General features: G+C 45.1%; 1 protein-coding gene across 8 annotated transcripts in view; it reads left to right on the top strand.

Annotated features, from left to right (window-relative positions):
• Positions 1-26,428, top strand: part of NTM (neurotrimin) — a 1,410,016-nt gene that overhangs the window by 665,624 nt on the left and 717,964 nt on the right. The gene's annotated exons all lie outside the window — the stretch shown is intronic.

Below are 26,428 nucleotides of genomic sequence, written 5' to 3'. Positions count from 1 at the left end.
AATCCAATCAAGTTTACACTTGGCATTAACCATCACACTCAGATTGGGCCCTTAGGAAACTTAGGGGCCCTTTTAATGCCATGTGGGAGGTTCAAGCTGTCTATGGCACTGGGTCTGTCTTCCTCTCTCCACCCCTTTGTGTCTGCTTCTGTCTCTCTCTCTCTCTCCGTCCGTCCTCCCCTTTCCGCCTCACCCTGCCTCCACTTGTACTGCTTTCCCCACCAGCTTGGCGGGGAAGCACCTGCAGAGGCTGCGCTCAGCAAATTCCAGCTGGGAAACACAATTCCAGCTTCCCATCTCCCCTGTCCACTTCAGCTTCCGCATTCTGGGTCAATGTCCTCTTTTATCCTACCTGGACATATCAAGGCCTGAGGCGCACAAGTTCCTGTTCCTGTTTCCACTGCACTGCACCACCCTCCAGTTTTACCCCTGAGAAGGAGGGGTCTTGGAGTGCAATGGCCCTGTCCCTGAGCGTTGTGCTCAGTGTCTCCACAGAAATCACCCCTTTTCAGGTGCCCCAGAGTGAGGGGTAGGCAAAAGCAAATGGAGAGAACATTCAGTTAAAATCTTCCATTTCCTACCGTTGGTCTGTGGATCAAGGGAGTGCACATCTCCCAGCACCAAGCAGCCCCTTGTTATCTTTATTATCTTTGTTAAGCCTTATTAGCTTTAGGAAAAGTTCACCCAGAAGAATTCGACAGAGTCCATTTTGCCCAGGGTGCAGAAAAGACCATCAGGAGTTCACAGCGCATTAGAAAATCCCAGAGAGAGACCTGCCACAAAACCGGAAACATGGCCAGCCTGAGCGGCCATGGCCCCAGAGGCAGGAGCCACGTGTCTCCAGCCCTTAGGCTGGGGTCCAGCTGGTTCTGCTCCTTCAGACTCCATGGAGGAGCAGGGCGAGGGGTCCCCTGGAGACTGAGCTCAGACTCTGCCCTCTCCAGGCTGGAAGGGGAGGATACAAGGGAGCAGACACCGGTGTATGGGGACACAACTCACCGTTTCTCAGAGGTGGGAGAATTCCCCTGACAATCGTTGTTGCAAGAGATGCCTCAAGGGAATATTAAGGCTAGGTCACATTTTCAGAATTTCAGAAACTTTTCCAGAACTGTTTTATCTTCTAGTTGTGGTGCCAGATGGTAATGTTCTGGTAAATTTCCATGTTCCCAAGTGGAAGGGTTTGGAAATGATAAACAAAACAAAATAAGCTAACAACAACAAATCTCTTTCACTACACACTTGTCTTTCTACACTATCCTGGTTACGTAGATACTGTTAGTCAGGATTCTGTGTGGCTTTAACGAAACAAAGGTCTATTGCTCCCACACTGCACAGAGGGAGCACAGGTCCCTCGGGGCAGGGAGCTCCCCCCTCCATTAGTCACTGGGGTCCCAGGCTGATGGGAACTCTGCCACCTTAAAAACTGCACCAGCCGAACACCTGCTTCCACCAGCACTATAGCAGCAGAGAGAACTGCTGCTCTCTTCTCATTTTCTTTTTCTTTCTTTCTTCTTTCTTTCTTTCTTTCTTTCTTTCTTTTTCTTTCTTTCTTTCTTTCTTTCTTTCTTTCTTTCTTTCTTTCTTTCTCTTTCTTTCCTTCCTTCCTTCCTTCCTTCCTTCCTTCCTTCCTTCCTTCCTTCTTGTCACCCAGGTAGAGTGCAATGGCACAATCTCAGCTCATTTCAACCTCCGCCTCCCTGGTTCAAGTGATTCTCCTGCCTCAACCTCCCTAGTAGCTGGGATTACAGGCGTGTGCCACCAAGCCTGGCTACTTTTTGTATTTTTAGTAGAAACAGGGTTTCACCATGTTGGCCAGGGTGGTCTCGAACTCATGACCTCAGGTGATGCACACACCTCAGCCTCCCAAAGTGCTGGGATTACAGGCACGAGCCAATGAGCTACCACACCTGGCTTCTCTTCTCGTTTTGATGCATTGGCCCCTGAGCGTGCTATGCCCCGTCTCCCCAGTCCCGAGCAGAACTAGTCACATGGCCCTGTATAACCCTATATAACTTCAAGGGGACGGAGGGAGAATCTGTCAGAGTGCATGGATATTTGATGAGCAGTAAATGGTTCTGCCACATAGATCTCAGCATCTTCTAGACCCTATTAACAGCTGCTTTAGAGAGGAACATTTTATTGGCCGTATTATTTATGTATCCATTCATTCATTCTAGATAATTATTGAATACCTCTTGGTGAGCAGGAGAGAACCTGCCCCTCCCTCGTATGGCTTGCAACAGTGAAATATTGTTGTGTGACAGATGCTGTGATAGGCAAGGGACAGGGCACCCCAGAAGCACAGAAAACATGTATGTGCCTGGAATATGTCAGGAAAGGCCTCCCAGAGAAGTCAAGGCTGCAGCTGACCCATGAAGAATGGTTGGGGATTTCTCCTAGTCAGACCTAGATCTGTAGCAGAAAACGCAAGTCAGGAACCTGCCTCCCTGGTCAGAGTTAGACCCTGCGAGTGACTGCCTTCTGGAGCAAGGACAGTTAAGGAGCAGACAATATGCCCCACATGTTATAAACAGAGACTGCCTTAGGCTGATTGTTTTTCTTGCCTTATCCCAAAGAGTACACATCACCTCTCCGAGGCGGCTCACCTCCAGCGGCCGAAGTTGAGCCACGTGGAGGAACTTGCTCAATCGGTTTCTGTTATAGATATGAAATTATTAATAACCGGGAGGTAGCTGTGCATGTGTGGACCCTCCTCCCAGCAGCCCTCTCTGGGGGATTGGGGTGAGGGTTGTAGGGAGACACCTTGCTGTTTAATAAATAATAGAAGAGATTCATAAAGTGTCTGGGAAGCACATTCCTCATGCAGAAATGTTACGGAATAACACAGGATGAATAATAGAAAAGGTTATTGAAAAATTCATAATTTCCAAGTGCCAGTGAAGGGCAGCTCCTGTACAGTCTATTTGCCTGTAGAAAAGTGATTAAAATATATATTATTGTCCTGTCTATAGGAAAATGTATTATTAAGTGGATACTAGCGTGACATTTGAAAAATCCATTTCATTCCATTTAGCAGCAACGGGCTTTTGGCTGCTGCTTTGTGCAGCAGGTTTCACAAGCATTTTAATAAGCCATTTAAAAAACAAAAAGGGGATTTTAATTATGGCCCCCTGCCTCCCAGCCATGCTATTGCTTGCATTTACAGTTCTTCTGCCAGAGAAATTTAAAACATATAATAGGGAATGTAAATACCCTGCCTAACGTTTAGTAGGTCCACTGCCAAGAAAGGAACATGACCATTGGCCAGGAGGTACTTATGGGCTGCAGGAAGGCAGAATGGGAGATAGGTTTGCCTGTCCAGACACAACAAGAAACAAAGCCTCAGTGTAAGAGGCCCATAACCCCTGCCAAGCCTTAAGTGTCACTACTCTTCTGTAGAAACATTCACTTTTTTTTTCCATATGAAACCAGGAGTTACTTTTGAGGTCTAATGAGAAACAGTTCTTATTTCTGAATAATGAATTGAGTTGGGATCAGGGATCATCTGATTTGCCCATCTGCTTCTTGGCAGAATGCATCTCCTCAGCTTGAAGATCATATGCCCAGCACAGCTCGGAGCTGGATTCTGAATAGATTCAGGTTTGGAGCTTGGGATGGGCACCTCTCCGTGCCTTGCTCAGTATTCAAATTCTCCTATAAGTTGGGTAAGGGCCAGGAGGCAGGATGAGATCTGAGAGGGGTGGGCCACGCCCTTTCAACCTCAACCTCCTTTTGGCTTGGACAGCTCTCTGGTCCGGTGGTCTTTCAGGGAGCATACAGATGGATAGTGGTGGCAGCGAGGTCATCCCAGCAGTTGGTGTAGGAATTGAGGCAGAAGGAGCATGATGGAGCACAGCACCATCACAGTCCCAGTCTCTTCCCTACTAACTGTATAAGTTTGGCAGTCACCTGACCTCTCTGGGTCTCTCTGCATTTTAATAGTGAACCTCTTTGGGTTTTAATGACAAAAATAGAGCAATTTACATCATATCATAGTTTGAAACATTTTTGTTTAAGACCCTTTTTTAATAATTAAATCATTTGTTTTAATGAAATCTCATTTGGAAGCAGATAAAATTGTTTCTCTAGTTGAAGAGGGATTAGGGGACCAAAATGCCTCCCACCTCAAAACCCCTTCACTCTCCTTTTTTTTTTTTTTTTTTTTTTTTTAAGGCAGCCCCAGGAAGCCTGTAGTTCTGATTCCAGGGGGATTCCTGGAGCACAGTATGAAAACCAATGCATTTAATGATATATAAGGTCTCTTCTGGCTATAAGTTTCTCAAATTGAATTGTGGCCTGTGTCTGACTCATTGGGATGAGAGAATGTCTTTTCTGGCCTCATTTTTACTCCTCTTTATTTAGTCATATATACGTGTCCATTTATTCAACAAACATTTACTGAGAACTGTACATGTGTTGCATTTATTCTAGAATACTGTAGTAAGCACTGTCTGAATATGGATCATGAGCAAGACATACGCCTTGTTCTCTCTAATGAAGCAACAGGCAGCTAAACAGCGTGCCGTATGGTTCAAAACACAGGAAATAAGAGTTATATTGGGGGCACAAATAGGTTTTTTACTAGTAAAAATTATGAATTAGATTTAAAAAGAAACTAAATCTCTCTCCAGTTTATTTTTTAGGCCACTTTATTAATTAAAGTACTTAATTCATCTTTTGGGTCTCTGTATGGATGGCAGATTGCTACTCAGGCAGGCTGTACCAGGATGGTGCCTCAGTTGCTGAAATACTGAAATAGTTCATTTGGGTTGGTGAATAGATCCTGCCCAAATTCCCTGAATGGCCTTTGTTGTTCTGTTAACTTAAACCCACCTATCTCCAACATTTTCTTGATTCACCTATTCTCCTAAATTGTGAGAGTGAGGATGGGGGTTTCCATCGCCATGTGGTGCAGTGTTCAGAGCCTGGTCTGGGTGGTTAATACCAGTATCTTACCACTTATTTAATAAGTCGAAAATATCCTTCTCAAAAAGTCGGTCTCTATCAATGCTTCCTTTCGATTCCAAGTTCCCAGAAGACTGGCTCTACTTAATATTCACTCCCCATAGAGTTCCCAGTGTTTTCCTGGCTTGACAATCAGATAGTGAAACTAACATCCCTCTTTGGCATTTTAAAATTGCTTCGGATTCTCTACGCTCTCCCTAGGTGATCTCATTTAAGTGGCATCTTTATGTTAATGACTCTCAAATTTATATCTTCAGCCCAAACATCTCTGAGTTCTAGACTCACACATCCATCTGTCTACTTGACGTCTCCACTTGGACACCTTTCAGAAAGCTCAAACTCAACATTCTCCAAATTGAGCTCCCTTTTTATGTGATGCTATATATCTGTCCCCATCAATTGTCCCTATGTCAGTAAATGGAACCACCATTGACTCAGGAGCTCATGCTAAACGCCCAGGAGTCATCCCTGAAGCTTTCCTTTCACTTACCACCTATATTTAATTGTCAGCAAGTCCTGTCCATTCTACCTGCAAAATACGTCTGGTAATGAAACTTTCCTCTTCATCTCCACTACTGCCATCTTAGTTCAAGGCACAAATGTATTTCTGCCCAACAACTAACCAGTCTCTCAACTTCAACTCTTGATCTGGCTCAATTAATAGTCCATACAGCAGCAATTGTGATAATGTCACTCCTTTGCTCAATCCTGTTAATCTTCCTCCATTGCAGTGAAATTCAAACTTCATCCCCCAGACTGTAAGCCCTGCACCTGTGTCCCATGCTTGCCTCTCCCCACTAACTCAGTGCCGTTTATCATTTTCTTCATGCTAAACCACGTGGCTTCTCTCCATCCCTCCAACATACCCACTTCGGGGTCTTGACTTTATCCTCTCTCTGTTTAGCCAGTGCTTCTCAATTATAATGTGTGTATGAATAACTGGGAATCTTATTAATATGAAGAATACAATTCCACAGATTTAGGGTGAGGGCCAAAATTTGCATTCCTAGTAAGCTCTCAAGTGATGCTAACCCTGTTAGTCCATGGACCATAGTTTGAGTAGTGTGTAGTGTGGCTTCAGTTACTGTTATCCCAGCTTATTGCTTGACTACTTCCTCCTCATTTTAAGAAATCAGCTTGATTGAGATATGATTCACATAACTTACGATTCAAAAGCTTAAATTGTGAAATGTATTGGTGTTTAGTATATTGACAGAATTGTGCAACTATAAGCACAGTTAATTCTAAAACATTTTCAAGACCCCATGAAGAAATTCTGTACCCATTAACAGTCACTCTTGACATTGTCCCGTACACTCAGTCCTGGGCAACCACAATCTACTAATGTCCCCACAGATTTACCTATTTTGGACATTGAATATCAATGGACTCATGTACTGTGTGGTCCTATGTGACTTACTTCTTCCACTTAGCATCGTTTTTCAAAGTTCATGTGTGTTGTAGCATGCAGGTTTCATACTCCGCTTCTTTTTATGGTCAAATAATATCCCATTGTGTAGATCTGCTACATTTTGTTTATCCATTCATCATTTGATGGACATGTGGATTGTTTTTACTTTTTACCTATTATCAATAATGCTGCTATGAACGTGCATGTACAAGTTTTAGTGTAGACATATATTTTTGTATCTATTCAGTATTTGACTAGGAGTGGGTCATATGATAACTCTGTGTTTCAAATTTATAGGAACCGCCAAACTGTTTTTCAAAATGTGGCCACACCATTTGACAGTCACATCAGCAGTGTGTGAGGGTTCCAATTCTCTGAGTTCTCCTCAATCCTTGTTATGACCTGTCTTTTTTAACTGTAACCTTCCTCGTGGGTGTGAAGTGGTATCTCATTGTGGTTTTGATTTGCATTTCCCTAATGAGTAGTGATGCATATTTTCATGTGGTTATTGGCCATTATATATATTTGTATATCTTTGGAGGTAGGACGATTCAGATCCTGTGACCATTTTTTAAATTGAGTATTTGCCTTATTATTGAGTTATAAGAGTTCTTCATATATGTGGGATACTAGTCCTTTATTAACTATATTGTTTGCAAATATTTTCTTCCACTCTGTAGCTTCTTTCACTTTCTTGATAACGTCCTTTGAAGCACAAAATTTTAATTTTGATGAAGTTCAGTTAATCTAGATTTTCTTTTGTCACTAGTGCTTTTGTTGTCATATCTAAGAAGTTATTTCATGGCCCAAGGTTGCAAAGATTTACCCATATATATTCTTCTAATAGTTTCTTTTTTATTTTCATTTTAGCTATTATATCAAAGTCCATGATCAAATTTAAGGTCTTTTTTTCTTTCTTTTTTTTGGTGGGGAGGGGGTGGGGAGGGGTAGGAATCCCACTTCCTTCCTTTGTATGTGGATGTCTAGTTGTCCTGGCATCAGTTTTTAACAAACTATTCTTTCGCTCATTGAGTTTTCTTGGCACACTTGTCAAAAATCAATTGATCATATATTATATATGTGAGGTTTTTTTTCTGGACTCTATTCTATTTCATTGGTCTATATGTCTGCCCTTAAGTCAAAACCCACACTGTTTTGATTACTGTAGGCCACTAGTACATTTTGAAATCAGGAAATGTGAGGCCTCCAAGTTTGTTCTTATTTTTCAAAACTATTGTATCTATTGTGGGTTTCTTGATTTCCATATTAATTTTAGGATCAGCTTGTCAATTTCTGCAAAAAAAATGGCAAATCGAGATTTAGATAAGGATCATGGTGAATCAATCAATACATTTAGAAGTTTAACATTTTAAAAGTATTAAGTCTTCCAATCTATGTTACAGAGTGACTTTTCATTTACTTGGGTCTTTTAAATTTACTTTCAGTAGCGTTTTATAGTTTTCAGAGTGGAAGTTTTGCAATTATTTTGTTAAAATTATCCCTGAGTACTTGACTCTTTTTGATATTGTTGTAAATGAAATGATTTTCTTGATTTCACATTTGGATTGTTAACTGCTAGTGTAGAAAAGTATAATTTGTTTTTGTATATTTATTGTGTACCCTGTACATTTGCTGAATGTATTTCTTAGTTCTAATACTTTCTTAGTGGATTCCTTGGAATCTTCTCTGTATGGGATTATGTCATCTGCAGACAGTGATAGCTTTAATTCTTCCTCTCCAATCTGGATGGATTTTATTTATCTTTTTTGCCTAACTGCCTGTGCTATGCTGAATGCAAGTGGCAAGAGTGAACATCCTTGTACGGTTCCTAATCTTAGGGGGAATGCTTTTAGTCTGTCCCCAGTAAGTATGATGTTAACCCTGGGTGGTTTGTACATGCCCTTTATCGGGGTGAGGACGTTTCTTTCTATTCCTAGCTTGTTGAGTGTTTGTAACATTTAAAGTTTGAAAAAGATAAATAAAGGTGCCCTCTTCAAGTTGAAGTCAGCTTCAACGGTTCCTTGGTAGAGAGTCCTATTCGTAGCTGCCTGGAAGCCTCTTATTGGACTATCTCACCTGAGGCAGCTTCCCCACCCCACTCTATTAATCATTGTTTCAATTCTGTGCTTTCTTTCTGATGCTACTTATTTATAATTGTAAATGCTCTTTCACAATTGTTTTCTTTTTTCTTTCTCTGCCTCACTGCATCAAGAGAAACTGTCCCCAAGGACAACAAGAGACCAAGTTCGTCCGGTTCAGTGTTGTGTTTTCTGTTTGTTTGCTTGTTTTTGAGATAGGGTCTGGCTCTGTCATTCGGGCTGGAGTGCAGTGGTGCCATCACAGCTCACTGTAGCCTCAACCTCCCTGGCTAAAGTGATTTGCCTACCTCAGCCGCTGTGGCTCAAGCGATTCACACACCTTCAGGCACGCAGCACCATGCTGGGCTATTTAAAAAAATTTTTTTTTTGTAGAGATAGGCTCTCAGTGTGTTGTGCAAACTGGTCCTGAACTCTTGGCCTCAAGCGATCCTCCTGTCTAGCCTCCCAAAGTGCTAGGATTACAGGTGTGAGCCACCACAGCTGGCTGACTGCTGTATTTTCTGTGTCTACCACAGGTCCTGGAAGATAACAGGCGATCAGTCAATGAATATTTGTTAAACAACTGAATAAATAAATGTATTATTGATGTCCTAGGTAGATAGATGCTGAGTGATTCCTCATTAAATAGATGCAGAAGAGACTGATGGCCAGTGACTGGACAGTGATGACAGTAATGGGTTTGGAAAATAGTAGAAAAACGTTTACAATGAAGGATTTCAGTGGCCAAGACAGAATAAAATAACATGTGGGAACTGACTGCAAAAAGTGTCCTGTCAAGGGGGTGGGCACACTCATACCCCACCTGAAATCAGGATATGCCGTGTTCAATAGTCTGAGTTGTTAGCAAGTACATTTTGTTTCTTTGTAGGGCAACCAAGAGCAATAATAGCTATTAAACTCTCCCTGGCAGTCTAGAATCCTAGGCAATGGGCCAGCGTGCTTTAGGGAGTTTTCCTATCCCAGCACAAAAAAAGGAGACTGTGGTTTAAGAGACCACATGGTGGCTGGCTAAATAGACCTCTAACTGTATCTTTATCATCAGTTTCATCTCATTTCTTTTACCACCCTGGAGTTAAATCTGTCCATTTCTCAGCCTCCTCCTCCTGAGCCCCCATCATGATCATCTAAATTAAAATCTGTTATCGGTTTCTGGGTAATCCCCTTTGATGCCCTGAGTACCGCAGGATCTGTGTTGCTCAAGCCTAGCATGCAAGTGCTGATAGCTTTTGAGCAGCTAAAATGCTTTGTGTATCTCACACAAATGTCTGCATCACTTGCAACCCGCCAAGAGCTGGCAAAAAAAGACACATTTATGGCTGGAGGTTTTATGAAGTTGTGAGTGAAATTGCCTTTGAGGGTGGCTCAGGAGGCCTGAAGCTGCTGGCCTTCTTGCCATTCTTTGTTCACTCCCTCAGAGAGAAGACGAGTGGGGCCCCCGTGCTTCTCCGCTGTTTTGTGGTTATAGTCCTCCCTGTACTGTGTTTCGTTTGTTTGTTTTTGTAATAAATCTTGTTTCAATAAGTTATCCCTGGGTCACATCAGTAGCCAAAGTATAAATTAAAATTTTGGATGAACAAGTAATAACTTCACCTGGGCCAATTAATCCCAATCATGACATGACCCATAATTGCAACTTTGTCATTTTTCCATTTCTTCCTTCCCTCAATGATGGCCTCTCTCTCCTGGGGTAGGGGAGTATGTATGAAAGAGCCTGGGGTCAGGGTTAGCAGAGCCTGCCTGTAATGAATACTAGTCGCAAAATGCTAGACGAGGTGTGTGAACCCTCCAACACTCAGGTTTTTGTCTATAAAACAAGGACTCTAATTTTCATGTAGTATTTATTAAAAGAGAATGAAATTGATTATTGTTGTACATATTTACCATCACTCTCCATGCTAGATTGTAGACTGGACTGTAGACTCCAGGAAGGCCGGTGATGGTTCTATTTTGTTTTCTGTGTTGCCAAACCTCGTACACACGCTTTGATCAGTAAACATTTTTGAATGAGTGCATGAGATGACTTGACAGGTAAGAACTCAGGGCTCAGGGTGACACAGAACAGGAGTTTAGGAAATCGTCCTTCCTTTCACCAGTTTGAATGTTTCTCAGTTGCTTTCTGTCAACTGACATATTAGAAAAACCTCAATTAAGAAAGAAAGTTCCTTTTTGGAGCTTTGTCCATGTGAGGATGTCCCATCATTTCTTATGGTGACAGGCCCTGACAGCCTCATGCCTCCTGACCCCAGAGGCTGTGCCTTAATCAGATATGTGTGAAGCCACAGCCCTCAATTCCAGGCCTTGCTCCTGGGAACATGTCCAGGGAACTAGTTCATTCCCGCCTTTCTTTTCAGCCTATCAATTATTCCTTGCTCTTTTTGTCTTTCTCTTTTTTACATCCCTTTTTTACATCCCTTCTCTCTCTTTCGCATTTTCCCTGTCTCTCTTTCTCTCTCTCTCTTTAAATGTACCCTGCTTGTAGAGCTTTCTCTGATATTTTCTGGCCCAGCTGGTTCATTTATTAAAGATAAAATATCTTCAGAGACATTGGATTCAATAGTGTCCTACAATGAGTTGACGATGAAGTCATGATGGAATACCAAACTTGGAATCCTGAACCTATTGGCTTTCCTGTGTTTATGCTACTGACAGTAGATGCAAATACTAGTTAAAATAATAATGTAAAATGTTTTCTTAAAAATCAGGGGAGCTCATTTGTGGAAATAAGCCTATTCACATGCCCAATAGTTAAAAATAACAAAACTGGGGGTACGCGAGTCGGGGTGTGGACAGGAAACATCCGCCACAGTTTTCTTTGAACCTCGGGAGGCTGAGCTGGACAAAGGCGTGGGTCCTGCAGGGCTCTCTGCTTCTGTGCTCTGGATGTGAGAGATACGACTGCCAGGGTTCCTTTCCCTGAGGCGCGCAGGCACTACCTTCCTGACAGGTTTTTCTCAGCCACACTGAGAGCTCAGGCTTGGTTGCTTGGGATGGTGTGCCATTTGCATTGTTATGCCTGGCTTAATGATAAAGCTTAGAAGGGTGTTCAAAGTCCTATTATTAAAGTCATTTGAACCCAGACAGGACTGAGTCTGAGAGAATGCACTGCAGGGAAGCACCTTGCCCACACTCGGTAATGGAAGCTATGACCTAAGCCTTCTCCATCTCTTATTTCAATTTCCCCCGTGTCTGCTTTCATGCTGTGTGGTTTCCTGACTGTGACTCAGCCTGGGTTTCATCGGCAGGATTGGACTTAATCCCAAGAAGATCGAAGACGTCTTGATGGGGCAAGGCGCTGGAAAAGCAGACTGTGGTTTGCATTAGAGCTGGATTTATCTCTGGTGCTTTTTGTATGAGTAACAATGCCAAGCCCTGGGTCTGACACTTAATAGATCCTTATTTGCAGAATGTGTAAATAACTACTCTCCTTTATTCACTCCTCCTGAAGAGCCAAACATGCTTCTGTCTTCAACCCTTCTACCCAGTCCCTAGTTCACTTAATATAAATGCTAATTAGGATGTGGGTTTAAGGTCACTATTCCCTCTCAGGGAGAAGGCACCAAAGAAAGGCTTTCCATCTGCAGAGGACGGCAGAGCTCAGGATGCCCGTTTGTCTTTCGCTTCTACCGCTTCGTCTAGTAAAGGAGGTGGGTATCCCTGCTCTTCGCGACAGGAGAAACACATTTCTTTGTTTGAGTCATTTGCACAGTTCTGGCATCATCACCCGAGCAGCATCTTGTGGAAAGCAAAAATGCAAAGGCACAGATGACTCCAGCTTCCCACAGTGGGTAGCCCTAAATAGGACACTTGTCAATGGCACCAAAACAACCGTTAAACTGTCCAACAACGAGCCGGGTAAACTGAGAAAATCAACCTAGTTCAAGCAAACAAACAAAACTAGGGACTGCAGCAAGGGTGGAGTAAACGGAGCGCCTCCTCCATGGGGCAGGATGCTGCAAGCCCCTCACGGATCCAGAATCAAAGGCTTTGGATTAAACCATGGCAGGAAACCCAGCTCTTTCCACCCAAAACAACTGCTGAACCGGAAGAGGAAGAAAGAAACCCATTAAAAACTTTGTTCCTGGGGCTTTTATTGGGGCTTTTGGCCCACAGAATTCATTAGTAAATAAGTGCAGAATTCTTCTCCTATGTAGAACAGTGGGCTCATCCCAGCTACGCAGGCGAGATCCACAGTTTCATTTAGAAGAAGACCGTGGTTCAGAAAGCTCTGCACCAGGAGCAAGGAGAACTTGGTTTAACACAAGGTTACACACTGGGGCCGAGGAGCAGAGTAGACGATAACCCGACTTAGGGTTTAAGAGAGGAAGCATTCAGGAGAAGCTCGAGCCCCTGCGAAATGTTCTCGGAGGCTGTGGAGCACTGGCAGGTAGATAGCATCTGGGCAGGCAGGGTTAAGACCACACCGGGAATGGAGGAGGGGTGAGTGGGAGCATGAGATGAGGATGCTTGAGTTGGTGGGAGTGAAACATACGTGGGGATATGCTATGAAATGAACGCTGAGGATCCTAAATGCCGGACCAAGGAGTTTAGACTTGATCCTGACATCAGTGGAGAAATGCTGAAAGGATTTTAGAGCAGAAGAGTGAAATGAAAGTGGCATTTAAGAAAAATTGATCTGGTGAAAGCGTGCAGAATCGATTGGATTGGAGGCATTAGAGGTGGCCAGACAAAGAAATGCTGATGTAAATAATGGGATGGGAGCTGAGGGGAACCTGGACTGAGGTGTTTATAAGAATGGGAAAGAGGCGTGGAGGAGGGAAGCAATTCAACATCTACCTCTGAGTGTAGGAAGGGGCATCAGGGACCAAGGAAGCTGAAGTGACACTTCGGGTTTTTAGCCTTTGCACCTGAGGAGGCAAAAGGTGGCAATATGGTCAAGAAAATGTGAGTCAGGAAGAGGAGCTGGCTTTAGGAGGATAATGAATGTGGCTTTTCTTAAACTTGTTAAGTATGAGGTAATAGCAGGATATCCTAGGATAGGAAGGTAGAGAAACTCAATTAGAACTCGAGCTTCAAATAACACCTTGGATCTGTGCAGAACTAATTCCTGGCTGCTGCATGTATGATAGCATTTCATAATCACACGCTCCACGCTGCGTATGAACATGAATTTGGTAATTACAGGATAAATCCTCTGGCTCTCTGCCTCTCCGGCTCCTCTGTGTGGAATCAGATTGCTCTGGGACTGAGAGAACAATAGATCAAAGGGGAATCCACTTACATAAAGAAGGAGGAAAAGCACAAGGAAGAAAGACAAAAGATTTTTAATTCAAAAGGAGCTGAGGACCTAAACACACGTTACTCCTATTGCTAATGGCAAGAAACTGGAGCTAGAAGCAGAACGGAACTAATGAGAAAATAGAGGCATTAGGAAGGAAGACCTGGTGCTGGAACTGGGCTGCAATTGGGTGGTGGAACAGAAATTGCCAGAGCCAATGTAATGTGTGAAACATGTCAACCAAGGTGGGAAAGACCAGACTTTCCCCATATAAAGCTACGGTGATTCACTTACATATCTGCGTTCGTGAACACATGTCCCATATAAAGCTACGGTGATTCACTTACGTATCTGTGTTCGTGAACACGTGTTTCTGAAGATTGTCAGAAGCAGATTCTGAAGATTAACTACTAACTGTGGCAGCCATCCTTCAAGGATGACTTCAGGGACCCTCACCTCCTGGTGCACACACCCTTGGATAGCTCCTTTCCACAGTCTGAGAATAATAGAAAATGGCAGAGGTGATGGCATGTGACTTCAGAGACCAGGTCATAGAAGGTATTAGCACATTTGCCTTCATCTCTGTGTCACTTGCATGGGGGAAAGCCAGCCACCACGTCCTAAGGACATTTGAGCAGCTCCTTAGAGAAGCCTTCAGTCATCACCAGCACCAATTTGCCAGCCATGTCCATGGGCCACCTTGGAAGTGGATCCACCCACTGCAGTCAAACCCCTGCCTGCAACCCCAGTCTACCTCTGACTTCAACCTCGTAAGTGACCGTGAACCAGAACGGCTCAGCCAGGCTGCTGCTGAATTCCTGCCCCGCAGAAACTGTGAGCATAGTAAAGTGTTATGGTAGCTTAGGCTACGGCCTGATTTGTTATGCAGCAACAGATAACTCAGACACTAGTTCCACAAAATGTACTAGAACTGTGGAGAGTGCTCCTCTCAATTTTTAATGTGAAGAATATTTGGGCTGCTGTGATGCATCACCAATCTATTGAAATGTATGAATAAAATGTTTTCAGCCAAAGTCTATCCAAAAGGGTGCAAAGCCTCATGGAGGGAAGCAAAGCTCAGAAAAAGAAATGGATGCATATTAGATGTCAAACATGTGCTTATTGAGTTAAATTGAAATTGCAGACAGTTACAGATGAAGCACTTTACATTGTCACCTCACATGTTTATCAGATGCTGAACTACTGATGACAGCGTGCTAGTGGAAGGCTTCTGTGGTTAAACTTAGCACACTGGAACACCAGTTCGCCCAGCCACACCCGTTGGAAGATGTGCTGCAGGGCCCCACCGAGAGCAGCAAGCTGCTGCTCTCTGGCTAAGTCTCTGGGCACAGAACAGCAGGAAGCCTGTCCCCAAATCCCTACCCGGGTCCCTCTGTGGCCTGGTTGTCATCACTCCCTTTGCCTCTGCTGCAGGAGCTGGTAGTTTTGTAACAGTCACAGTGCAGCCTCCCCTCATGTAAAGCAGGTGGAATTATCCACAGCTGCTACCTTTTGAGGCAGAAGCTTAGTTCCCAGGGGCCGGGCACATTTGAGGACACTCAGGTGTGTTGCACTTCCATGTGCCTCCCTGGTCTGTCCTCCTCATTCAAGCTTCTCTTCCTCCATTCCCACTTCCCTTGCAGAGCTTTTTCCTTTTCCATCTAGCCCACTTCTTGCAGGAATGGATGGGGAGGGAGTTTTCCCCTGGTGGCTGGCCATCAGCCCTCAGGTCTGGGCACCCTCCTTGCCCTTGAAGCTCATAGGCCACTCCTACAAGCAGACCCTGATGCCCTCCCCACCCATCCCACTGACAAGGGACACCCGCCTGATTTCTTAGTTTGCCCAAGCCTGGACCCCACCCAAGGTCTCTGAAATCATATTTTATAATTATTCCAACCCCCCATGGTCCTCAGTGAGGAGCACATTTTTCTTCCAGTCGGTGCAACGAGGAGGTTTCAGCCCCCATCCTCAGGTGGCTCCTTGGGACAAGCTGTCCCCTCCTTTCTGATATTGACTCCCAAATGCCAGACAGAGGAGGGGAATCTATGATAAGATGGGCACTTCTTTCAAATCTAGTAAATATTACAAAACTACTACAACTCAAGTTCAACCATCTTATTTTAAAATGTGACTAATTCCAGCTTCTGCTAGTGTGCCTTGCTGAAGAGCCAGGTGCAATGCTGAGAACGTGGCGTGTGGTCACATTTCATCCTCACCCACCACCGAGAGGTGGAGCCAGCTCTCCTGGTTCACAGGAGACAGAGACTCCCAGAAGTTAAGTCACTAGCCCAAAGCCACACAGCCTGTAAGATCTGAGACCTTTTTATGCCCCTTTCTCTTAAAGCTGAGGGGAGCCTGGGAACACCACGTACCTGCCTTGCTTTGGTGGCTGGGGAAACAGACGAACCCTGGTCTCTGGCTCCTCGCTCCTGGCTTTCTCCTACTCCCAGCTGCCTCCCTTTGTCTGTGAAATTCTCTCTACATGCAGACATGCACCATGTTTTCCCTCCCTGCTCTGCAGAAAGCCTCAAATAGTGGAGTCATAGAAGGACTTATGAGTAGCCTCTCAGCACCTGGGTACACTGTGGGGCGGAGATGGCCAGTGCTTGCAAGGTTCACTGAGATCTGGGGCGATTGGCTACCAACAGCCTTGAACTGGAAGCACAGACTTTAAGGAGCTGCCTCCCTCAGCGGGAGCTACCTTCTCATGATGCAGAAAACTAGGCTTTAAAGAGGGACCGCGAGCGCTGTGGGCAGGGCTCTACTTCTAGGATCATCCCTGTATGACCTGAGAAGGGACAGTGGTTCCCGTGAATGCCTGATGCCCAGAAGGGCCATGCAGAGTTCAGAAGGAATCCTGCCCCGTGCTCCATAGAGACCCACCCGTGGCTGTAGCTCTGTTATTAGCAATTACAGCTCTATAATGGAAAATAAACACTTTCCCCAAAATGGGTCTGTTCTTTTTGTTTTAAACTCTTATTCTTCCCAAAGGGGACAAAAGTGCTGATGGTCTGAAACGCTGTGAGGGGGCTGGACAGGAAGGCAGTGCTGTCTCCGCTTGTGACTCAGACAAAGCCCGTGGGGCAGGGGTACAGGATTATTCCTTAAGGCCAGAGCTAGTCTGCAGCTCTTCTGTGCCATTTGGCCCAGTTTTCTGGGGCCAGCTCTGGGTGACTTTTTCTCTGCAATCGTCACTGCTTTGTCAGTTCTTGTTCAAAGGTCCCCTGAGTTGTAAAACTGCCATTGTCTGTCTCAGACAGTTCTTACACTCTCAGGTCTCAGAGCACATAAAACTGTTGCAGCTGCATATTGTCCATCAAGACTATGAAATTGGAAAACATGCTTGGATTTAGAATGTGCTCAGTTGAAAGTGAGACACTGGAGATGCCTCCCTCACGTGACCAGCAGCACCGGCCCTGCCCGCCCGGCTTTGATTCCAGCTGTTTCTCTCACACTCTCTGGCTGGCTCGCCAGGCTCCTGCCCCCTCCCTTCTGCCCTCGCCTCTCCCCACCCTTGACCTTTGTGGTGTGGTGGAGGCAGATGGTCTTGCAGCCAGACGGAGGCTTTTCCCCTTGAAGTTGCTTCTCCATCCCAAAAAGCTGGTGAGCAGACACATTTCCAGACAAACGATATTCTATCTTCCCCAAGGCAGCACACACAATGGCGAACCCCTTGGACTGAGAAATTGGGCTCTGAGAGACCTGGGTGCTAATTCTGTCTCTTTTGAACATAATACAGTCTGGGACTACAGTTACTGGGTTTCTCATAGCCTCAGCTTCCTCTGTGGTAATATAGAGATGTCACAGTATCTGCCTCACGGGGTTGGCAGGCAACGTGAAGGGGCCTTCAAAGTTTAGCACCGTGTGGGGCTCAGCAAGTTCTCTCTCTCTCTCTCTTTTTTTTTTTTTTTTTTTTTAGACGGAGTCTTGCTCTTGTAGCCCAGGCTGGAGTACAGTGGTACAATCTCAGTTCACTGAAACCTCCGCCTCCCGGGTTCAAACAATTCTGCCTTAGCCTCTTGAGTAGCTGGGATTATAGGCACCCACCACAATGCCTGGCTAATTTTTTTTTGTAATTTTAGTGGAGAGACAGGGTTTGATCATGTTGGCCAGGCTAGTCTCGAACTCCTGACCTCAAGTGATCCACCCTACTCAGCCTCCCAAAGTGCTGGGATTACAGGCGTGAGCCACCACACCCGGTCATAGCAAGTTCTGAATAAACAGAGGCCTCCATTGTGTTATGGGATGTTCAGACCCTGGATCCTGTTAGCTCACAGCTCCCAGACAGCAGGGATTTTTGTACTATGATTATTTTGTGAACCCTCTGGCCCCCAAGGCTGTGCTGAGCATGTACATCCCAGGGAGTTTACTGAGTCATCGTGGCATCTGCTGCTGAATGGACAGCCCATGGCTGAGGCCAGTGAACATGGCAGGACCTCTGCTTCCCTTGGGCAGTGGCCGGGGCATGGCCTACGGTCCTTCCCAGAGCCAAATGCAAGAACCAAGGCTAAGCGTGGCTGGGTGAGTATATTCAGCACGTCGGCTGCTTCTTCACATCCTTGCGTGGCTCTCCAGAGAACCCTCAGGACACGCTGTCCAGGGCTCTGTGCTGTTCTCAGCTGATGCCTCTGTTCCTGCAATTGCATGGCCTATGTCATCAAGAGGTAGCAAATCATCTGCAAATAAGGGTTACAGGCTCTGTACAGGGGACCGAGATGAAGGACAAATTGCATCCTCTGTGCAGTGCTAGGGAGACTACACCTGTCCCGTGCCACCTACCAGGGCAGGTCCCTTTCTGCTTTCTCACCCAAGACAACCTGCTCAACATCCCTATCACCCAGAAATGGGAGTTGGAGGACAGGGGAAGAAGAAACGTTTATCAAACTGGAGAATGGGAAATGACCACGGATGGACGGAGGCCAGGGAGAGAGCCAGGCCTCCACGAAGCAGAGAGGAAGCAGTTTGACAGTGAGGTGAAAATTGCCACTGCTGATTCTCCTGACACACTGAGCTTTACCCGTGGGCTCAAGGAAATCTGTCACTGGCTCAGGGAAACGTCTGCAAGGAACTGGTAATAGTTTGGTAATAGCCTGGTGACTTAGAATGAGATGGAGGCTGCTGCGGCACCAGGGGACATACCTTCTGTTTTTAACCCAAGATGATGAGATATGGAGACAGTTCTCTTCCCCACCCCACTCCTCTGGTGACTGAGCCAATCAGCTCAAAAAGCCACAGGGACAGAGAGAACATGTGGTCAGGAGGAAACTGCATTGCAGGAAGCTCAAGTACAGTGTCGAGGGCTTTATGGGTGTGTGTGTTGTTTGGTTTGGTTTTCCTACAGCTGTTTTAATGAATGCACCTTCCCTTCACGCAGCCCTCCTCCTCTGTAGCATGTCTCTGCTTTATGGCAAATGGGTTTTGATTCTGAAGCAATCCATCAGGGTTGTTCTAGGATTTGAGCCGGCACTTAGATGTTGTTTGAATGTAGGATTTCCTTTGATCAGTAGATCTTGCTTTGCCTGGCATCGCGCGAAGCAACATAGTGCAAAAGTTTGGAATAGCGATGTAAGCGGCTGGGCCGGGTGCAGATCCAGTGCGCAACCACGCCATGTTCCAGTCTTTTCTGAGTTGCGCGATCCTCAACCTTCTGTGATGGCGTGATCCTTGCACTTTCTTTCTGGATGAACGCGTGATCCCACAACGGTCCGATACGTGGTCCCGTTCGATGGCAGCGTGATCTCGTGCGTGGACCTTAACTTTCCGATGAAAACCAAGGGATCCCCGTGTCCTCTGACAGCGGCGGTTCTCTCATGTGTGATCCTGGACACGTATTCTCGCACTTTCCTCTCCTCCCATGGTCCCCATGCAGTCCTCACGGATCCTCAGCCTTCCTCTGATGGTATGTGGATCCCCTGTAATTCTCCTGACGGCATGTGTGTATTCTGTGTAACTCTTCATGATGGGTACTGCAACTCTTTAACTCCTCTCTGATGGCATGTGTGTATTCCTGTGTAACTTCTCTCTGATGGCACGGGACCTCGCACTCCCTCTGATGCATCAGGATCCCTGTGTACTTCTCTGATGGCAACGGATCCCTGTAACTTCTCTGATGGCACGTGAACTCTGGGTAAGTACTTCTCTTCTGATGAACCCCTGTGTAACTCCTCTCTGATGGCATGTGTGTATTCCTGTGTAATCCCTCTGATGGCACGCGGTGGATCCCTGTAATCCTCTCTGATGGCACGCGGTATTCCTGTGTAATCTCTGATGGCATGTGGATCCCGTGTAACTCCTCTGACATGTGTGGATCCCTGTGTAAAATTCCTCCTCTGATGCAGGATCCCCTGCAGCTCCTCTCTGATGGCACGTGTGTATTCCTGTGTAACTCCTCTGATGGCATCCCTGACGTAACTCCCTCTGATGGCACGCAGAACCTTGCAACTTCTCTCTGATGGCACGTGTGTATTCCTGTGTAACTCCTCTCTGATGGCATGTGTGGATCCCTGTGTAACTCCTCTCTGATGGCATGTGGATCCCTGCAATCCTCCATAGTGGACCCCGTAGCTCCTCTGACACGGGGCCTCTGTGGTAACTCCCTTCTGATGGCATGTGTGGATCCCTGTGTAACTCCTCTCTGATGGCACGTGTGTGTGTAACTCCCTCTCTGATGGTACGTATTCCCAGGTAACTCCTCTCTGATGGCACTGTGGATCCCTGTGTAACTCCTCTCTGATGGCATGTGTGTATTCCTGTGTAACTCCTCTCTGATGGCACGTGGTGTAACTTTCCCATGCTGCATTCCATGTGAACTCGCAACCCCTTCTATGGATCCCTGCAGCCCTTCCCGATGGTGACCCTGTAACTCTCGATGGCATGTGTGCATTCCTCTGATGGCACGGTGTAACTCCTCTGATGGCACGGTGGATCCCCTGTGTAACTCCTCTCTGATGGCACGTGATCCCTGTGTAACTCCTCTCTGATGGCACGTGGTGATCCCTGTGTAATCTCTCTCTGATGGCACGTGTGGATCCTGTGTAACTCCTCTCTGATGGCACGTCTGGATCCCTGTGTAACTCCTCTCTGATGGCACGTGTGGATCCCTGTGTAACTCCTCTCTGATGGCACGTGTGGATCCCTGTGTAACTTCTCTCTGATGGCATGTGTGGATCCCTGTGTAACTTCTCTCTGATGGCATGTGTGATCCCTGTGTAACTGAGGCCACTTGGGAATTTTATGAGTTGAGGAGTAGGGCTGCAAGTGAACTCATAGGGTGACATGGCTACAAAGCTCTAATCACAAACCCATCGTGTCACAGGGAAACTGAGTACATTTTGTGGAAAGAAAGTGTGTGCTTTGTACGTATATGTGTATACACAGAAGCCAGAATTTATTTCATTCCTACGTCTAAGAAGATTATCTTCATCTTAGTTTTGCTGAGTTCCCGATTCTGAGATTGTGATTTAGGGATTTTGTTGCCACAGACCCAAAGACAGCAATATCTATTGAGCATCTACTGTGTGCCTGGCAATGGAGCAACTATCTTGAAAGTGAAAGTATGAGCTGAATCCCTCCTGACTGCATGTGCTCAGCATGAGGCAAGTGTGTGCTCAAGGCTGGTGTCTGAGTGCTGAGCAGTACAGGTGATGGGTTTAATTTAAAGGAGATTCTGGTGGCTTTAATGTGTCCAAGTGCTATGTTGTTCTGAACTGAAAGATGAATTGAACTGGCAATATAGGGGCTTGTGTGAACAGAACTAAAATGTCCTCCACCCATTTTCAGCTTCCACCACACAAAGGATTGTTGAAACTCAGTTCTTTCCCCTGGGGATTTTGTTTTTGAGGCTGAAGCAATGAAATAGATCACTGCAAAGACAACCAGATGCCTTTTATAGATGATAGGGGTGAATCTAGACCAGAAGGCAGATAGGCAGGGGGTCGGGAGGGAGAGCCACCCAGTGTGCTGTCTGACCTTGAGATGGACAGGGAGGGGGCTGTCTTAGAAGAACCAGAGCCTCCGGACCAGCGCTGGGCTACTCTGATGTGGCCTGCGCCAGCACCTGTGGGATGAGAGCTAGGCAGAGAAATAGGTAGGGAGTTGGTGCTAAAAAAGCAATCCCAGAAAGGCTTGAGGCTGCTCATTTGCATGCTGTGCATTTCTCTTCCAGTAAGGGAGACCTTTGGGAGTGATTTTTATAGAAGAAGCAGTTAGGTATAACTCTGGTTACCGCAGAAATTCAGCAGATCCAAGACCTCAAAAGGCCTCCGGAGGTTGCTTAGTGCAGCCCCTTCCCCCAAGCAGGTCTGTGCCTACAGCCATTCCAGAACAATGGTGTTTCATTTTAAATAGTTCTCAGCAAGGGTATTTCATAAACTCCCTGATGCACTGGTACCAAAACAAAGCCTAGCAGAAAAAGAACCAGATTTTCTCTGGACTATGGCCAAGTGCAATCCAAGATGGATACAGATGTTGCAAAAGCAGCCAGTTAGTCAGCAAATGTGCCAATATACCTCTGCTCTGTGCCCTCTGGTGACATGCTTTCCAAATTAAATTAGTTCTGTATTGCTTGGGGCTCCTATTTGACACTGATTCATTCTGGTGGGAGCAACGTTTTAAGTCCAAGGAAGAGAGGTGGGCAGAAGTCTTTGTTCCCAGTAACATCAGGATGTGAGCCCACTTTAGCCTCCCCTATGCTCAGATAAGATGGAACTTGAGCTTAAACGCTAGTTACACACATTCTATAATTACCTTGCATTTCAGCAAGTTCAGGGATAAATGAGTATTGAAAAGCCAACATGTTCTGGAAGGAGAAGACTTAGAACATGTTCTATGCGTGGATAGACAGGAACTTGTTCCAATGAGCTAGAAGTTTTGTGCAGTATAAGACTGCCCATGTGTATTGATCACCAACTATTTATGCTACCAATGCAAGATGGCATTCCTAAAGAAATGAAATGAGAGTGAAGACATAGAAAATCATAATTGTCTGGCATGTTTTTAGAATATATATAGAGTGATTAGGTAGGACAAAAATCCTGTGAATAAAAGTATGATGAGAATGGAAGAACTAGTGCTAGGCTAGAGAGGTATGTGAAAACAAACAACAACAATAACAACAAAAAGATGTTAAGAGCGTTGCCTTTGGAGGGTGTAGCTGGAGTTGCTGAGATGCAGTAGCACTCCAGAGTGAATGAGCCCATGTGAGAATCCGCAGACATACAGTCTGACGACAAGGGAAGGCATGCTGGGCATTCAGTGGCAAAGCCCTAATAAGGAAAGTGGAGGCAGTCAAATGGAAACCTGCCATGGTTATCAAGGAAGTTTCCTTTCTTGTACCATAAAATAATTGGGGGAGGCAGCCAAGACTTACTAGTCTCCCAACTGCTCCCACTCTAACTTTATGTAAAACACTTGACACAGTCAGAAAAACCTGGAACACACATATCTCTAGTAACACTGAGGCTGGGACACACACCAAAGGCTGTGGGAGTACAGAGGATGTGCACATCTTTTGCAGTAGCTGAAGGTCAGGAAGGAAAAGCGGAAAGGAAGAAATGGAAAGCGGATATGGATTTAGTACTACGTTACAGGATTTTGCCTTTAAAACCGTAGTTTATCAGACTAAAATGGTGGGCCATTGGCAACAGATGGAACACACCCAAGAAAGAGGGAAGAAAGAACACAATTGGCCACAAAGTGAAAGAGTCAAGACACACATTTTTCATGAAAAGGAGAGATATGGCCAAATGGAGTTAACATTAGATTTTATGAAGAGCAGCAGATGTGGTATAGAAAAAATGTAACAGATAAGTCACCCAGTAAAATAGCAAATAAGGATATGGGAGCAACATCTACCACTGAACATCTCTTTTTTTTTTTTTTTTTTTCCTTGCTCTGTCACCCAGGCTGGAGTGCAGTGGCATGATCTTGGCTCACTGCAACCTCTGCCTCCCAAGTTCAAGTGATTCTCCTGCCTCAGCCTCCTGAGTAGCTGGGATTACAGGCACACATTACCAAGCCCAGCTAATTTTTGTATTTTTAGTAGAGATGGGGTTTCACCATGTTGGCCAGGATGGTCCTGATCTCCTGACCTTGTGATCTGCCTGCCTCAGCCTCCCAAAATACTGGGATTACAGGCATGAGCCATCCCAGTTGGCCCCACTGAACATCTTATATACTAAAGCACAGAATAAAAGTAGCCAGTAAAGATACCATGAGACTATATCCAAGGAGGCAAGTTCTATGGCTCTAAGTTTGAAATAAAGTTTTCTTTACAGATATTTTCCCTGATTTCTAAGCCTCTTCTGCTGCATCAAGGATCTCCCCATGTCTGCAGCTAAAACCCTTTTCAAGTTGTCATCTTCTTCAAAATCCCTTTCCTGGTCTTCCTACCTCTTCCCATCTCCCTTCCTATTCTCTACTCATGAGGCAAAATAATCTTTTTCAAACATAATCAGACCACATCACTCCCTACTTATATCTCCCAGTGGCTTCTCATTCCATGTAGAAAACAATTCAAATGCTCATCTGGCTCACAAATCATCTCACATCCTGGCTGGCCCATGATCATTCCATTCCTACCACCTCCTCTTGCTCACTCAGCCCCAGCTACGTGGGCTTCTTGCTGTCCCTCAAACACACGAGGCATAATCCTGCCTCAGGGCCTTGGCACCTGCTGTTCCCTCTGCCTGAAATGCTCTTGCCCCTGAAATTCATACGGGCTGCTCACTGACTTCACTCGAGTCTATGCTCCCATGCTATTTCTTAATGGAGTGGGTCTACTACTTGCAGACCTGCACTGTCCTTCTTTGTAACACGTAGTGCTCTGGGATTGTAGATCACATATCTGCTTGTTATTGCCTATTATCTGTCTCTTAGACTAATATATACTTTCTATGATAGCAGCAATTTTGTCTGTTGGTCCACTAATATATTCTCCTTGCCTAGAACAGTACTTGGCACATAGTAGATGTTCAATAGCTACTTCTTAAATGAATGAATGAATGAATCGTAAAATTATGCTAACCAATGCAGCACTAGCCACTAACTAATGTGATGCTTCCAGACACAAAGCTTGTAATTGCATGTTGAAAGAAAACAGAAACCTGAATGATGTAGCATGTGAGAGTAGAAAAAGAATTCAGGGTTAATTGAGCTCAGTCCCTGTTAAGGTAATGAAACTCAAAATGTCTAATAATTTATTAATGTTCACCTAACTAGTAAATGGTGGCCCAGGCATTAATTTAGGTCTCTGTATTCACTGGCCAGAGTCTTGCTTGTTTACACTACCCAGCTAGGTATTTATCTTCTAAAAACTAGGATTCTAGTAGAAAAAGCCAAATGTATTAATTTGACAATAATTTAAGAACAGGTGTAAAGCATCACTTTTTTTGTCAAGTGATCAGGAGATGAAGAGGGGAGAGGAGGGACATTCCTGGGGACATCTCTGGAGAAAGCTTTGTCTGTATGTTTCTAAGTGACGGTCATGGCCAAATACAAGGGCAAGTGTGCTGTCCGTCTCTAAATGCAGATCACAGATCCAGTGCCACCCTGTCAAAGAGGAAGCTACGGGCCTGGAATAGTGGTGTGTGCCTATAATCCCAGCACCTTGGGAGGCTGAGACAGGAGAATTACTTGAGTCCAAGAGTTCAAGACCAGGCTGGGCAACATGGTGACATCCTGTCTTTACCAAAAAAAAAGTTATTTTTTAATTAGCTGAGCATGATGGTCTGTGCATGTAGTCCCAGCTACTCAGGAGGCTGAGGTGGAAGGATGGCTTGAGCCTGGGAGGTTGAGGCTGCAGTGAGCTGTGATTGCACCACTGCATTCCAGCCTGGGCAACACAGCAAGACCTCAACTCAAAGGAAAAACAAAAAAAAGGAAGCTACAGACAAGAGGAGAAAGAATTGTTTCTATGTGGAAGCTTTTGAGAAACAGGGCCAATATTTGGGAGCCTAGACAGCAAAGAACTGTATAGAATCAGGGGCAAAATGTCCTTTCAGTCTGTCTTTGGAAGTCTCTCTTTTGGGAAAGCACATGAGCCAGGAAAGCCACATTCCTGAGAAGCGTCCCGTGGCTGTGGTCCTGGCAGGCCCACGCTGGAGAAATGTGTGGGCAGAAGACACTAGCAAAGGGCCTGAGTGGGAGGATGGCGGGGACCATCCACAGGAAGCCAAACAATTCCATGGGGAAGATGGAACAGAAGATAAAGTTCCTGTAATTAGGAAAAAGTGCTAAAAAAAACCCAGCAAGTTTCATCTGTTAAAAGTAATGTGACCTCCTGGGTGCCCATGAGCTGGTGAGAACAGAGAAAAGATGTATAAAAATGAAACAGGTGAATGGGTTTCATTTATTTCTTAGTTTGCATAATCATAAGTAAACAAGCATGAAAGTGGTGCCTCGGCCCCGGGCCATGTCCATCCTCGGCTCCACGGCTCAGGGACAGCCGCTCATTTGTATGCTCAGTGTCGCCGAGATTCAACAGCATTTGGGGAAAGAATGAACAAATAATTTATTTCTTACTTGAAAAGTTAATTCATTTATATTAATATTTCATTTATTACCTCTAAATTGACCAGATTATTAAATTAACCGTTATTTGGTAGCCAAAATTTTGCTGTACACACAGCATATAAATTGATGATATCTACTCTGTGACCACACAGTTAAGGAAGCACTGAAGTCAAAGGAAGAAAAACTGCATAAATCTGCTCCAGTTCT

The sequence above is a fragment of the Papio anubis genome, chromosome 12 (assembly GCF_008728515.1).
Source record: "Papio anubis isolate 15944 chromosome 12, Panubis1.0, whole genome shotgun sequence".
Taxonomy (NCBI): Eukaryota; Metazoa; Chordata; class Mammalia; order Primates; family Cercopithecidae; genus Papio; species Papio anubis.
The sequence above is the reverse complement of the archived record's forward strand: the minus strand, read 5'-3'. Positions and strand labels throughout refer to the sequence as shown.